Genomic DNA, 14547 nt, shown 5'->3' with positions numbered 1-14547 from the left:
CAGATAAGGGTGACTACTGTATATATCAGATGCTCAATATATATTTGTTGAGTGAATTAATGGATGAATGAATGAAGCGCAGTACAGTGTGTTAGCAGTCACAGGCCAGAACTAAAGCCCCTGTGCTCAGGTTTGACTGACCTGTACTTTAGAAAGTTAGCCTGTGTTGGAAGCTCTGGCTCCCCCTGGCTGGATCAACACTTGCATGCCCCCAAGAGTAAAGGCTCCCTAAATCCTGTGCCCTGGGCGTCTCACTTACCCCACCTAGTCCCAGCCCTGGCCAAATGTGGTAATGTCTATTCCTTGACTGAGCATGTCTAAGTAGAGACAATGATAAAGAAACAACAAAGTGTATCTGAGTGAATTTAAAATTGTATTCCCCATAAATTTTGGCACATGCTTTTTTTTTTTTTTTTTTTTCTTTTTTTCACAGAGTAGATACTCTGCTGATCAGAACAGAAATAGGGAAAAGAATCCATTTTCTTTGGGGAATGCAGGTGCTTTCATGAAGGGGAGAACTGTAATTACCTTACTATTTTAAGGCTATTTGAGTCCACAACAAGAAAAGTTGTAAAATTGTACATTAATTTTTGGAAAACATTAGAATATAATTACCTTCTCTACTTGCTACTGTTAGACTTAATATTCAATTCAATTCAGTTCAGTTCAGTTCAATTATTAACTCTTTGCATCTCATATATGCAAAGGTCATTTAGTCATCTGGGAAACTTCCTAGGCTTTAAGAGTTAATATTCAAAGACTAGCTGAGAGTGGCAAGCAAGTAGGCATGTCACTTACGCATTCAGAAACCCCAAAAGGATCCATTAAGTGACCTAGTACCTCAATCTCTCGATATAAAGGTTTCTAAGGAGAAAAGGAAATACCTTGGGTTTTTATTTATTCATTTGCTTGTTTGTTTCCTGCTGTAGTAGCAATTGCCTCAGAGATCTGGGACTTCAATATAGAGGAAGCTTACTCCTCTACCAAATTAAAAATCCTCCTGATTGCTTTAATGTGTGTGTGTGTGGGGGGGGGGGTGTTATCCTTTTGCTTCCATTTAAGTCACAAACTGAAGTGGCATTTATAGCACCATAGCATTATAATTAATATTAATTACAAATGGCAACAGCCCAAGAGCAAGGAGGCGGTGTGGGAGGAAGCACACTTCAGCACACTCATTAAAAGCAGCCTATCACTGTCCTCCCTGTGGCCGCAGTTAAGTTTAATACAGCACTCAGTGGAAGTCGACAGCCATGACATGCAGAGCCCTAAGCTCCTTTTTGGAGCCTAGTCCTTCATTCATAGGTAACCTGAACACCCAAAGAATAAGGCTTCCTCTTTCATCTGGCATCACCTTCAGCCATGCATGGACTATATCTGTTCTTTGTAAAAATGAGGAACCAGAGGTATAGGCTCAGAAGAAGACCATGGGCTATTGCTGATTTTTCTAAGTGTCTTTGTAGAGAGGGCACTACAATGAAAAATCTGTCAGGAGCATATGTTTGTAGATGCTTTTTATATCCCAAGTAGAACAAGGAAGAGGGCACTGTGGCATTGCAGTTTACATTTGGATTCTTTATTTATATGTTAAACACAGACTCCCAGGGAAAAGTGTTGCTTCTAACTCACACAGTGGGCCAGAATGGCAACTCAGTCACCCACTGTCAAGCAAATGGGTTTGCCTTCCATTCCCAGGTTCTAACCAGACTCCTTGAGTTTCTTAGGTGGATGCTGATCTTACCCCTGTGCCTAAAACACAGATCTCCAATAAACTTATCTGCACATAGATCTGCTCTGCCACTTGCTAATTTTATGACTTGAAACACACAGCTTGATGACTCTAAATCTGTGTTCTCATCTGTAAAATAAGGGTAATGAGAGCTCTTATCTCATATGGTTCGTCGCCAGACCAAATCCATGTAAGGAGTTTGGCTCAGTGCTTGGCACAGAATAAGTACTTAATAAGTGCTAGCTACTATTATAATTTCTTACTGGTACCACAGAACAACCATGTTAGTCTATTTTGCATTGCTATAAAGGAAATATAGGAGGCTAGGTAATTTGTAAAGAAAATAAGTTTATTTGGCTCACGGTTCTACAAGGAGTACAAGAAGCACCTCGCCAGCATCTGCTTCTGGTGAGGGCCTAAAGGAGCTTCCAATCAAGGCAGAAGGCAAAGGGGGAGCGGGCATGTCACATGGCTAGAGAAGGAGCAAGGGAGGGAGGACGTGGTGCCAGTGAGAGTCACTCATTAGCATTATCTCTGGGAGGGCACCAAGCCCTTGATGAGGGATCTGCCCCCATGACCCAAATACCCGCCACTAGGCCCCACCTCCAACACTAAGGATCAAATTTCAACATGAGATTTAGAGGGGCCAAACATCCAAACCATATCAATAACTGCTTCCCAGTTAGTTTTCATAAAGAAAAATCTAAAATTCTGGTAAAGCTAAAGATTTTATGGTCTCTGCTTAGTTTGGGTTCACACAAAGATTATATGCACGTGGTTGATTTGAGAGGTGATGTCAGGAAGCACGGTGGGAAAGGGGAAAGTGAGGCAAGGAGGGGAGGAGAGCCAGTTAAGGGAGCGTTAACGTCACAGTCATGTGCACAAGCCGGGTTATACTGACACATGAAAGCCAATTGTTAAATTTTCTGGGATTTTGCATGCCAGTTGTTCAAACATAGCTATTGTTAAAAATTAAATTATATAAGCTTTCAATTAATTAAATTGTGTTTAAAAAACAAAGGTGCTCATCACTTGTCATTATTTTACTAATCTCTGTCCTCTTAGGGTTATCGATGCTATTGGATCCATATGATGGAAATATAACAGTGTGTTTCTGCACATCTCTAGGGGATTTTAAGTAGTGCTTCAGAGGGAAAGAAACAAACTTACTGATGACCTTATGAAGAGGATGCAATTACTGTCTTCCTCTACATTCTATAAAATTAATACTTTGAGTTTGGCCATCGTGAAGTGAGTGCATGCAATATAACATTTTGTTTTCTCTGGGAATTAGTCATATTAGGTATTTTGCCATAATCCTAGGTTGAGAAGGTACCCTGACATTCTGTTAAAATTGTTCTTAAAAATGTTTTAGTACATTATATCATGGGAACCATGAGATAAATTTCCTTTAGATTTTAATGAAAATAGCTTTGGAGGGTTTTTTTTAATGTCTCATGGATATTGTGAATTTATAACTGGTAGGGTTTTTTTTTTTTTCCTTATTTGTACTGGCCAGTAGGAAGCATACAATAGTTATTTTCCATGTTCAGCAAGCATACCGGGTTTCATGACTTAATTTTGCATAATAAAAAATTCAAGCCCAATTTCATATAACTTTTCCTGCTAATATTTCCCCTTTGCTCTAATTTTCTAACTCATGTATGTTTTATTTACTGTGTTGTATGTATTTTTGTAAATCAACTCAAATGGCTTTTAAAATAAAAAGATTCATAGACAAACCTATGAAAGGGACATAGCCTTATTATAGCCCTTGAATTTCTTCATCTCTCCCTAGTCCCTACCTTAGAAATGACTTGATCTGTGATGATTTCCTTGTGTGATCAACAGTTACTTCTTTTGTTTCCTTTCCTTTCATTCACTAGCTGTCTTAGTCTGTGTTGTGTTGCCATAAAAGAATACCTGAGACTGGGTAATTAATAAAGTAAAGAGATTTATTAGGTCACAGGTCTGCAAGCAGGGAAGCTCAAGGGCAAGTCCCTGGCTTCTGGTGAGAGCTTTCACTGTGTCACAGCGTGGTGGAGAAAATCAAAGGTATGAAGAGAGACGAGCTGAGAGGTGTCCTGGCTTAAAACAACCCACTTTCATGGGAACTAATCCATTCCCATGAGAACTAATGCAGTCTCTCAAGAGTGAGAACTCGCTCACTGCTGAGAGAACAGCACCAAGCCATTCATGAGGGCTCTGCCCCCATAACTGAACACCTTCCACCAGGTCCCACCTCCTAACACTGCCACATTGGAGATCAAATTTCGACCTAAGCTTTGAGGGGACAAACAAAACATATCCAAGCCACAGCACCAGTTTTCAAAATAATAGGTGCGTTTCCTAGCACTCCAAAAGTGAACAATTAACTTTTTTAGTATCATTGTGAGCTCAGGGTTTAAATGTATATTTATTATTATTACTATTTGTTATTGATACAAAATATTTTGCATATTTATGGGATACATGTGAGTATTTGTCATATGTGTAGAATGTGTAATGATCAAGTCAGTGTATTTGGGGTATCCATTACCTTTAGTATTTATCATTTCTCCATGTTGGGAACATTTCAAGTCCTTTCTTCTACCTACTTTGAAATACAAAATACATTGTTGCTAGCTATGGTCACTCTACTCTGCTATCAAATATTGGAGCTTATTTCTTCTATCTATTTCTTCTTCTATTAGTGGTTTGTACCCACTAACCAACTTCTATTTATCCCCCTCCCACTCACACACCCTTCCCAGTCTCTGGTGTCTTTTATCAATATTCTCTATCTCCATGAGATCAACTGGTCTGGCTCCCACATATGAGTGAGAACATGATGTATGTCTTTCTGTGCCTGATTTAATTCACAGAACATAAGGACATCTAGTTCCATCTATGTTGCTGCAAATGACATGATTTCTTTTTATGGCTGGATAGTATTCCATTGTGTGTACATATACCACATTTTCTTTATCTATTTGTTTGTTGATAGATACTTCAGTTGATTCCATGTCCTTTGCTATTGTTAATAGTGCTTAAATAAGTATGTGAGTATAGGTATTCCTTTAATATACAGATTTTTTCTTTTTCCTTTTTTGGATAAATACCAAGTAATGGAGGATTCTTTGGTAGTTCTATTTTTAGTTTTTTGAGGAATCTCCATACTATTTTCCATAGTGATTGTACCAATTTACATCCCCACCAACAGTGTACTTCTTTTCTCCACATCCTTACCAGCATCTGTTATTTTTTTGTCTTTTTAATGATAGCCTTTCTATTAATAACTGGGGTAAGATGATATCTCATTGTGGTTTTGATTTGTATTTCCCTGATGATTAGTGATGTTGAACATTTTTTTCACCTACATATCTTCTTTTGAGAAATTTATAGTCATATCTTTTGCCACTTTTTAATGGGATTATTTATTTTTTTTATTATTGAGTTGTTTGAATTCCTTGTATATTCTGGATATTAGTCCCGTGTCAGATAAATAGTTTACAAATATTTCCTCTCATTCAACAGGTTGTCTCTTCACTCTGTTGATTAATTCTTATGCTATGCAGAAGCTTTTCAATTTAATATAGTCCCATTTGTCTATTTTTGTTATAATTGTCCAAACTTTTGAGGTCTTAACTATAAAATCTTTGCCTAGATTGATGTCTTGAAGTGATTTCTCTATTTTTTCTATTAGTTTTATAGTTTCAGGTCTTCCACTTCATTCTTTAATCTACCTTGAGTTGATTTTTGCATATGAGGAGAGATCGGGGTCTAGTTTTGTTCTCCCAAATATGAATATCCAATTTTCCCAGCACCATTTATTGAAGAGAGTGTCCTTTCCCCAGCGTATGTTCTTGGAATCTTTATTGAAAATCAGTTGGCTATAAAGATGTGGATTTATTTCTGGACTCTCTATTCTGTTCCATTTGTCCGTATCTATTTTTATATCATGGTTTAAATATATTGATGTGTTTCAATCTATTATAGTTATTATTCTTATTGGTGCTCAGTTGATGTTTTTGCTGATGGGAGCCCTTTCAGGCTGGCTCCTGAACCCTTTTGTCATGACCACAGTAATCTTTAATAGATTACTTGCTCTAGGGTGATAAGAATGCTCCAGGCTCATTTTGTACATTTCCTGCACCAGAACTGGAATCAGTTTTTTGTCCTAAAAGTCCTAATTTCTTCCCATAGGGCACAGTATTTAAAAACCATAATCTGGACTTTAGGAATGCTCTTGGTTATGGAATTAGTCATTGTTTCTAATCTTTTTCAGTAGACAGAGATGGGATTATTTCTTGAGTTCTAATTCTAATACTTCCAATTCAAATTCAAGAGGGTAGAGATTTTACTTAACATCTTTTGTTTTACATTTGTATCTCCTTTCCTTAACACTAAAAATTTGGTTTCTTAAGGTACAGGGGATAATAAAATTTAAATATCCTATAATTTAGTTTATTTCCACACAGAACAGTCTCAACATAATAATACTATTAGCACTATAATTACTAAGAAGTTTAAAAAAAGAATATATTTCCATGTGATCTCCTATTCTACTCCCTGCTTCTGTGTATGTATATGTGTGTGTGTGTGTGTGTGTGTGTGAATAGTGCTAATAGAACAATTGCACTGCATCTATAGTTTTGATCTGTTTTAGTGGCATGTCTTTCTGCAGTTCTTTTATTTTCTCTTTGTGTATAATAATTTTATAGAGCTTTGACCTTGATAAATTCCTTTGATCACTTTTACATGAAACGAGTTTTCCTGAACTTTTAGAAGGAGGTGTGTTTCAGGAGAGCTTCCTTAACTTCATATTCTAGAACTTCTCCATTAGTTGTTTTTGTATCGTTTTCAAAAATATGGAGCTTTTCTTTCTGCAATCTCCTGGCTCTCTTTCTCTTCTAATTTTTTATCTGAATTTTATCTTTCCCTTTGTCTCCATTGAAGATGTGCTGCTCAATGCAAATTTCATTCCCAAGAGTTTCACCTCAGGTGGATCTTTGTTCTGGAGAGAGCATTAGGTGGTTAGATTTGAGAGTTCATAGCGCCCAGGTTGCCCCAGCCCCTCCAAATCTCACTGCAGACTCCTTGCACTTCCCTGATTTGTAGTGTTATACTTTGAACATCACACTGTACTGTAGTTATTGTTTCGCTTCTCTGTAACTCATATTAGATTATAAACCCTGGAAGGAAAGTGCCTGTGTTTGTTCATCATCATTGTAAATTTCAGTTTTTAGTAGCCATCCCTTAGCATTTTCCACTGAGTTCCAATTTCACATACCCTATTGCTTCCCTCTGCTCCCTGCTGCACAGATGCTTATGCCATGCAGCTCTTATACCAGTCAGTAGTTTTTCTCTACTGGGTCATATTTTCAGGTTCATAGAAATACGTTGCCACCTAGTTTTATTGTAGATGCTGATTATAGATTTTTATCCCAGTCTCTGTTTTCACAAGGACATTCAGAGAGATTTAAAAACTATGCTGCTACTGTGACATCTTCATCAACAGTTTTTAGGAAGGTGAACCTGATCTCTTTGTTATAGCATAGAACTCCAGTGGTCCCTTTTAAATGTATGGTTCCAGCCCAGAGATTCAGACACATTCATAAAACTGCCTACTCAACATTCTATTTGTATATACCACAAACCCCTCAGAATCACCATCAATCTCTCACTGCATGCTTTATTCTGTTTTCCCTACTCAGGGAATTGGAAATGGAACATTCTTTTCCCCAATTACTCAAGCCAGACAGTTCAAGATTATCTTCACAAGCTTCTCCTATCTTACTGCAACATGCACTCACTCACCAAGTCCTGTTGTTTCTTTTAAATATGTCTGCTTCTCTCCATCCACTGCTGCTTTCCTAATCTTATCTCACTTGTACTACGAAAAAAGCTTCTTAATTAAACTTCCTGCCTCTTGACATTCCCCTCTTCAAACCACTCCTCATATGCTGGTATTCCTCTTCAGGGCAGTATGTCTCAAAGGTAAACTGGATCCTATTTCCCTACTGCTTAAAATCCTTAAATGTTCAGAATCCTAATGATCTGGCATTGGTTACCTCTTGGGTAACCTCATTTCATTCCACTGTCCCCTTACAACCAGTCATTCAGCTGTACTGAATTTCTTTCAGTTCCATGAGCAATCCAGACTCTCTTTCACTTCCAGGATGGTGCACAAATATCTCCTCTACTTGAGCACTTTCCCCTCATGCTTCACCTGAACAAGTCCTAGTCATCTTTGGTTCTCAGCTTAGATGGTGCTTGAAATCTGGCCCCCAAATTCGAGTGAATTCCCCGCCTGTGTACTCACAGCCCCTCTACTTCCAGCTATCATTTTACTTTCCTGTAATCCCCATTAGATTATAAACTTTGGGAGAGGAATGCCTGAGTTTACACTACCTGTTCCTAGTACACAAACATTTGCTGAATGAATGAATAAATGAACTGTAGAAAACCATTATCTACAACTCATGGCTCCCTTATTATCATCATTACCAAATAACTATCCAGGCAGTCAACAATGGAAGCAAGTCAAGAGGTACTGGTTATGAAAACCAACTTTCCAAGGGTAAAGCTCTAGAAGAATTTATAGTTCTATAACTGTCTGTCTCATATTTTCTCTTGGTGCTTTTTATTTTTTGTTATTATTATAATTTTCCAATATTATACTCACGACACTTGGAGTTATTTGTTCAATATCTGTGTTTGGCCCTAGACTTCAAGATCCAAGAGGTTTCTTTCTAGAGAAACTGTGTTTGTCTTGTTTTTTGTTTTTTGTTTTTTTTTTTCCTTTTTTCAGGGTGGTTTTACACATAAAATAACAAAGTATTTTTAACTATATGTATAATCACTGTAAATAGGGGAACTTATTAGTCCAGTCACCCAAAAAAATATTTTTCTCTAGATTTGTTTCTCCAACTACTCTGGCTGTGATCACATTACATTGTTTTTAAAAATACTATTCATAAACAACATTTTAATGGATGCCCCATATTCTATTATTTGCCATGGAAATAATAGAGTTATTAGAGTTAAAGTCATTCATCTTTTGATTCAACTACTCAAACTAACTCCAGTAACATAAAATCTTAACTCTTAAATCAATTAATATGAGCTTGAATTTCCAAAGAAAACTATTCTGCAATATATTGTTCTCAGCTGAGACATATACCAAATGGATAGAGTATCCCAATATTGCTGATCAAAGAATCTCTTGGCACTTCTTAAAAAATCAGTCTTAGGTCACACCCCTCTCTATTGCTTATAGAGTCCCCGAGAAAGATGTGGAATCTGTAGTGTCCTTACTTATCTCATAAGATGCTAGAGCAATAGAAAGGACACTAGACTAGGAGTCACAAAGTCTAACCGTCCCTAAATCTTCCCTAACTCTGAGATCATAGGAAAATTGCTTACCGTCCCTAGGCCTTAAGTTTTTATGTCACAAAATGCTGGTTTTATTTCCTACACTATCTCCTTCATAGGAATGTTAGCCAATTCCAATACAAAAATAAATACATACAACTGTTTTCAAATTTACATACACAGGCATGGTTAAAATCAAATGAAGGTCACAAATCTATCATTTTTATTTGTATGGTTTAATCAATATCATTGCACTGTTTGTCCTTTTTCAGTTACAAAGGTAAACCAATTCTAAATGCTTTTGAGTGAAATTTTTAATCAAGCAGTGGCAGCAACTCACACTCAGGGCAAACTTCTATTTAGATGACATTTAAATTTTCTCTCTCTTCTAAAAATAACATTCTGACGAATCATCGGAATCTGCAGAAGACTGATACCTACAAAGTCAGAGAGACTAGAAGCTGGTCAGACCAGGTCCCACACAGTCAGAACATTCTGTACTTCTCCGCTCTGATCTCCAAGTCCATCCAGACTTTTCCAGTTTTTTGAAAGCTGAACCATTTTAACTTGAAGATACCCTTTAAACATATTAAAAGTACTAAAAGTATTTAATGGTTTGAGTAGTGCTTACACATTTTTTTGTACTTTTCATTTAATGCACCAACACAGGCTAATAAATAGAGCCAGTCCTCTACCTCTGTTTTACTGGTTGCTGTTTCTCAAGTTCTTAGGATCATAAAGCTTAACTGGTTCGGCCGGGCGCGGTGGCTCACGCCTGTAATCCTAGCACTCTGGGAGGCCGAGGTGGGCGGATCGTTTGAGCTCAGGAGTTCGAGACCAGCCTGAGCAAGAGCGAGACCCCATCTCTACTAAAAATAGAAAGAAATTATATGGACAGCTAAAAATATATATAGAAAAAATTAGCCGGGCATGGTGGTGCATGCCTGTAGTCCCAGCTACTCGGGAGGCTGAGACAGGAGGATCCCTTGAGCTCAGGAGTTTGAGGTTGCTGTGAGCTAGGCTGACGCCACAGCACTCACTCTAGCCTGGGCAACAGAGAGAGACTCTGTCTCAAAAAAAAAAAAAAAAAGCTTAACTGGTTCAATGCTTATTCACAGTTTTCAGTAAATAATACATGAAATTATAAATATTCATATTATATTGCAATATATAATATATATAATGTATAAAGATTCTGTTCTATGACCCCAAATGACCATCAGGGGGGCAATGGATCATAAAAGCAAGAGTATAAGATTTGGAGTCAGATAGGGTTTTGAAACTTGTATTCTGCCATTGCTAACTGCAGTGATTTCAGGCAAGTATTTTAGGTCCATAGCTATCAGTTTTCTCATCTGAACGCTAGTGCCATGTTGGCAGAGTCAGGAGATTGGATGAAGGCAAAGGGCTGGCACAAAGTAGGCATTCACAAAAGGTCAGTTTGCTTCTCCTATCCCCGGGGCTGATGTTTCATATCTTTCGTTTACCTGAATTTTCTACCTGTCACTGTATGGCAACTTTTATTCAATTTTGCTGATGCACTGACAAGATAGATTTTTTCCCTCTTTCACATTTCAAGCTTCTGTTTGGTATGCCAGCCTAGTGTTCAGCTGTGATACTTCCTTTCTGTTTATGGGAGAGGAAAGAAAAGGAATTATCAAACAGGTTAAAGGATCAAAAATAATAATAAAAGTGCCTTCAGCATGGGCAAAAAGCAAATATCGATTAATGCTGCCCAGCAGAAGTAAAAGTGTGCGCTAGAGCTGAGAACTCCATTCACTCACTTCACCTGCAACATTGCGTTTGTGGGGAGTCTGCTATGTGTGTGATACCATTCCAGATGTTTTAAACATTGGACATTGTTTTTAATGCTACTCTTCCTCCATTCTCAACACAACTGCCCTTTTACTTTTGCTTACAACTCTTTATATCCTGTGCTGTTTCCTTGGCCCAGACTGCTGCCTTCTCTCCCCTTCTTCTCCATCCATCTAAGTCCCACTCATCCTCCAGGTTGCAGCTTAAATAATATTCCTCTGTGATGTCTCCCTACCTGCTCCCAACCCACTCAATTGTGCCTTCCTTTGGATGTCTCAGCTTCCAAATTTGTGAAATGGAGATGATAATAGTGTCTGCCATATAGGATTATGGTGAATATTCAATACTACAATGCATATAAATCAGTCAGCTGAGTGTCCTGTGTTTTAAATATGTAGCTATCATATTAGTCATATTTTATCATTATCTTTATCATCATTGTTTTTCTTATTACTTCTGGATATCTGTAGTATTTTACATGTGCCTTTATTTGGTATTTGTTTTAGTCTGTCTGATACTAGCAGAAACGACATGGGTGTTTCCTGTATGACAGTATGCACTGCTGGCAGGCCTAGAGCAAAGCTCTTTCCTTATAGTATAGCCAGTGCCTTGCCCAGTGTCTGGTGAAGAGTGGATGCTTATTAGATCTTTACTAAAATAAATGGATAAATCTTTTTGTTTCCACAAATAAAATTTTTAGGACATCCTTGTCTGTGGTTTAAATTTAGCAGTTCTTACCAAGAGAAGCGTCTTAAGCATGCAATGTGATTAAAAGGGGATTTTCTTTGTTGTCTTTTCTTTATTAAATGTTTTATGGTAAATTAGCTTTTCATTTTACAAGGTAGTCCCTGGAGATCAAGAATTTGAGAAAAAAAGATGTGTGATTTTGCAGACTTGGACTAACTGGGCTCTTTCCCCAGGCCTGAGTCTCACTTGGGGAGTTGGCAAGGTACCCTGGGAGGCTCACTCAGGCATTGAGATCCCTAGACAAGTGTGCAGTTCAGGGCTGTTAAACTCAGAGAGTGATGCTGGGCTGAATATTTTTTGAAAAACACTACTTGCCTGGACTAATTTCATTAAAATCTCTTAGTCTTTGGAGTTTAAGTTATTTTTAAAGAGCTGGTGTTATGGTTAAAAAACTATTTCTTGCAGATAGTATTTCTCCATGCAGCCCTGATTTGTAGGATTAGCAATTACAGTTTTAATACATTTAGTGGGGAGGGCCTGGGTCACTCTGTGCTGGCCACTTCCCATAAGTTTGAAGACTGAGGGAGTCAGAAGGATCTGACAGGAAGGAATATTACTTCTGCTGAGGCTCCATTGGAAGGCACTGGCCCCTGGGGTTGGCTGTGGACGGTGCAGACTAATCCACTGCCAGCGTTGTGGGACTCAACATTCTTACACTTGGGAATCTTCTTCCTTACAGAAATTGCTAAGGAGAAGGGCATTTTGAAATTGTATCCTAAAAGTGAGTTGGGATTTTAAAACATTGATGGAAAAAATCATAATCTTAAATTTTCAAGTATTATGAGAAGTTAGGAACTTGGATCTGCTCTTTGGAACAAATAGTCCTTTATAAAAAGCCCATTTCTATAAACTTTTGGTGATGAAAAGGAAAAGAAGAAAAAGGCACAAAAATGCAAGGAGTCTAAGTAATTTTATTAAAATATCAAATTTATCCTCTTTGTGGTGAAGCTTAATCTCTAAATAGCACTTCCTTTAGGATTTTTTCCATAAATGTAGATTAAGATTACACTTCACTTAAAATTGCTTTTGAAAGATACGTGTGTTCTCATTCAAGCAGTTACCCACAGATAATTGGGATTGGAAACCAAAAAATGACAGGAATTGTTTAGGGAAATAGTCTCATCTTACACTGGTAGAAGCATAAAGACACCAGATTTTGACTCCTGATACCCAACAAGAACCATATATTAAAGTTGCGTGCCTCAGAAATGTTATTCCACACCAAATTTCCTAGATATTGATGAAAGTACTGATATTGGATATTTGTGATGTGATACACAATCCTGAAGAGGACTCTCGGGAAAGGCCCAGGATAGAATAAGAGTAAGAAGAGTTAGGTTTTTGGGGGGACTTTTTGTGTTTTTTTTTTAATGAAAATAGTACACATCCCAAAAGCCAATCAACTCAGAAGGGGAAGGATCTTGAATACAATTGAGGGTCCAGCAGGCAGACCTGAAGCAGGTGATTGTGATCTAGAACACCAGAGGGATAGGAGCTGGTGCTCTCTCTCAATTTCTGTCTTTCTCTCACTCCCTCTCTCTTTCTATCTTTCTTTCTTTCTTCCAGGGAGGGTGGCAGGATGACCTAGGCAAAGAAATTTATGAAGACCCCAAAACCAATCACAGTGTCAACAAAAATAAATAAACGGGACATGATCAACTTAAAAGGCTTCTGCACAGCCAAGGAAACTATCACTAGAGCAAATAGACAACCTACAGAATGAGAGAAAATATTTGCACGCTATACATCTCATAAAGGGCTGATAACTAGAATCTATATAAAACTTAGGAAAATCAGCAAGAAAAAGTCAAACAACCCCATTAAAAAGTGGGCAAAGGACATGAGCAGAAACTTTTCAAAAGAAGATAAACTAATTGCCAAGAAACATATGAAAAAATGCTCAGCATTTCTAATCATCAGGGAAATGCAAATCAAAACCATAATGAGATATCACTTAACTCCAGTGAGAATGGCTTTTATCAGAAAGTCCCAAAACAACAAGTGTTGGCATGGATGCGGAGAGATGGGAACACTCATACACTGCTGGTGGGACTGCAAACCTCTATGCAAAGTAGTATGGAGATACCTCAAAGAACTAAAAGTAGAACTACCATTTGATCCAGCAATCCCATTACTGGGTATCTACCCAGAGGAAAAAAAAAAGGCATTCTATAAAAAAGACATATGCAGCCAAATGTTTATAGCAGCACAATCCACAACTGCAAAGATGTGGAAACAACCCAAGTGCCCATCAATACCTGAGAGAATTAACAAAATGTGGTATATGTATACCATTGGAGTACTACTCAGCCATAAAAAATATTAACTACCTATTGTATTATCCTGGATGAAGCTGGGGCCTATTTTCTAAGTGAAGTATCACAAGAATGGAAAAGCAAATACCACATGTACTCAGCATTAAATTGGTACTAATTGATCAACACTAATGTGCACATATGGGAAGTAACATTCATAGGGTGTCATGCAGGTGAAAGTGGGGAGAAGGGGATGGGTAAATCCACACCTAACAGATGCAGTGCACGCAGTCTGGGGGATGGGCATGCTTGTCGGGCTGTGCAAAGGTAATTTATGTAACCAAAGCGTTTGTACCCCCCGTAATACTCTGAAATTAAAAAAACTCTCAAAAGCCAAAAAAATAAAAAGCAGAAAACCCCACTTTGCTTTAAAAAAAAAAAGTAAGAAAAACTGCAGATCTAAAAAAGAAGTTAAAAATTTGTATTCATGGCTTGATAAGATATAGGAGACAATAAAGCTTTAAAGTGTTCTGAAAAAAATATATAGAGAACTCTAACAACTCAATAATAAAAAGACATATAACCCAGTTTAAAATATATAAAAGAATTTGAACAGATATTTCTTTTTTTTTTTTTTTTTTTTTT

The sequence above is a fragment of the Eulemur rufifrons genome, chromosome 7, assembly GCF_041146395.1.
Source record: "Eulemur rufifrons isolate Redbay chromosome 7, OSU_ERuf_1, whole genome shotgun sequence".
In the NCBI taxonomy this organism is placed as follows: Eukaryota; Metazoa; Chordata; class Mammalia; order Primates; family Lemuridae; genus Eulemur; species Eulemur rufifrons.
The sequence above is the reverse complement of the archived record's forward strand: the minus strand, read 5'-3'. Positions refer to the sequence as shown.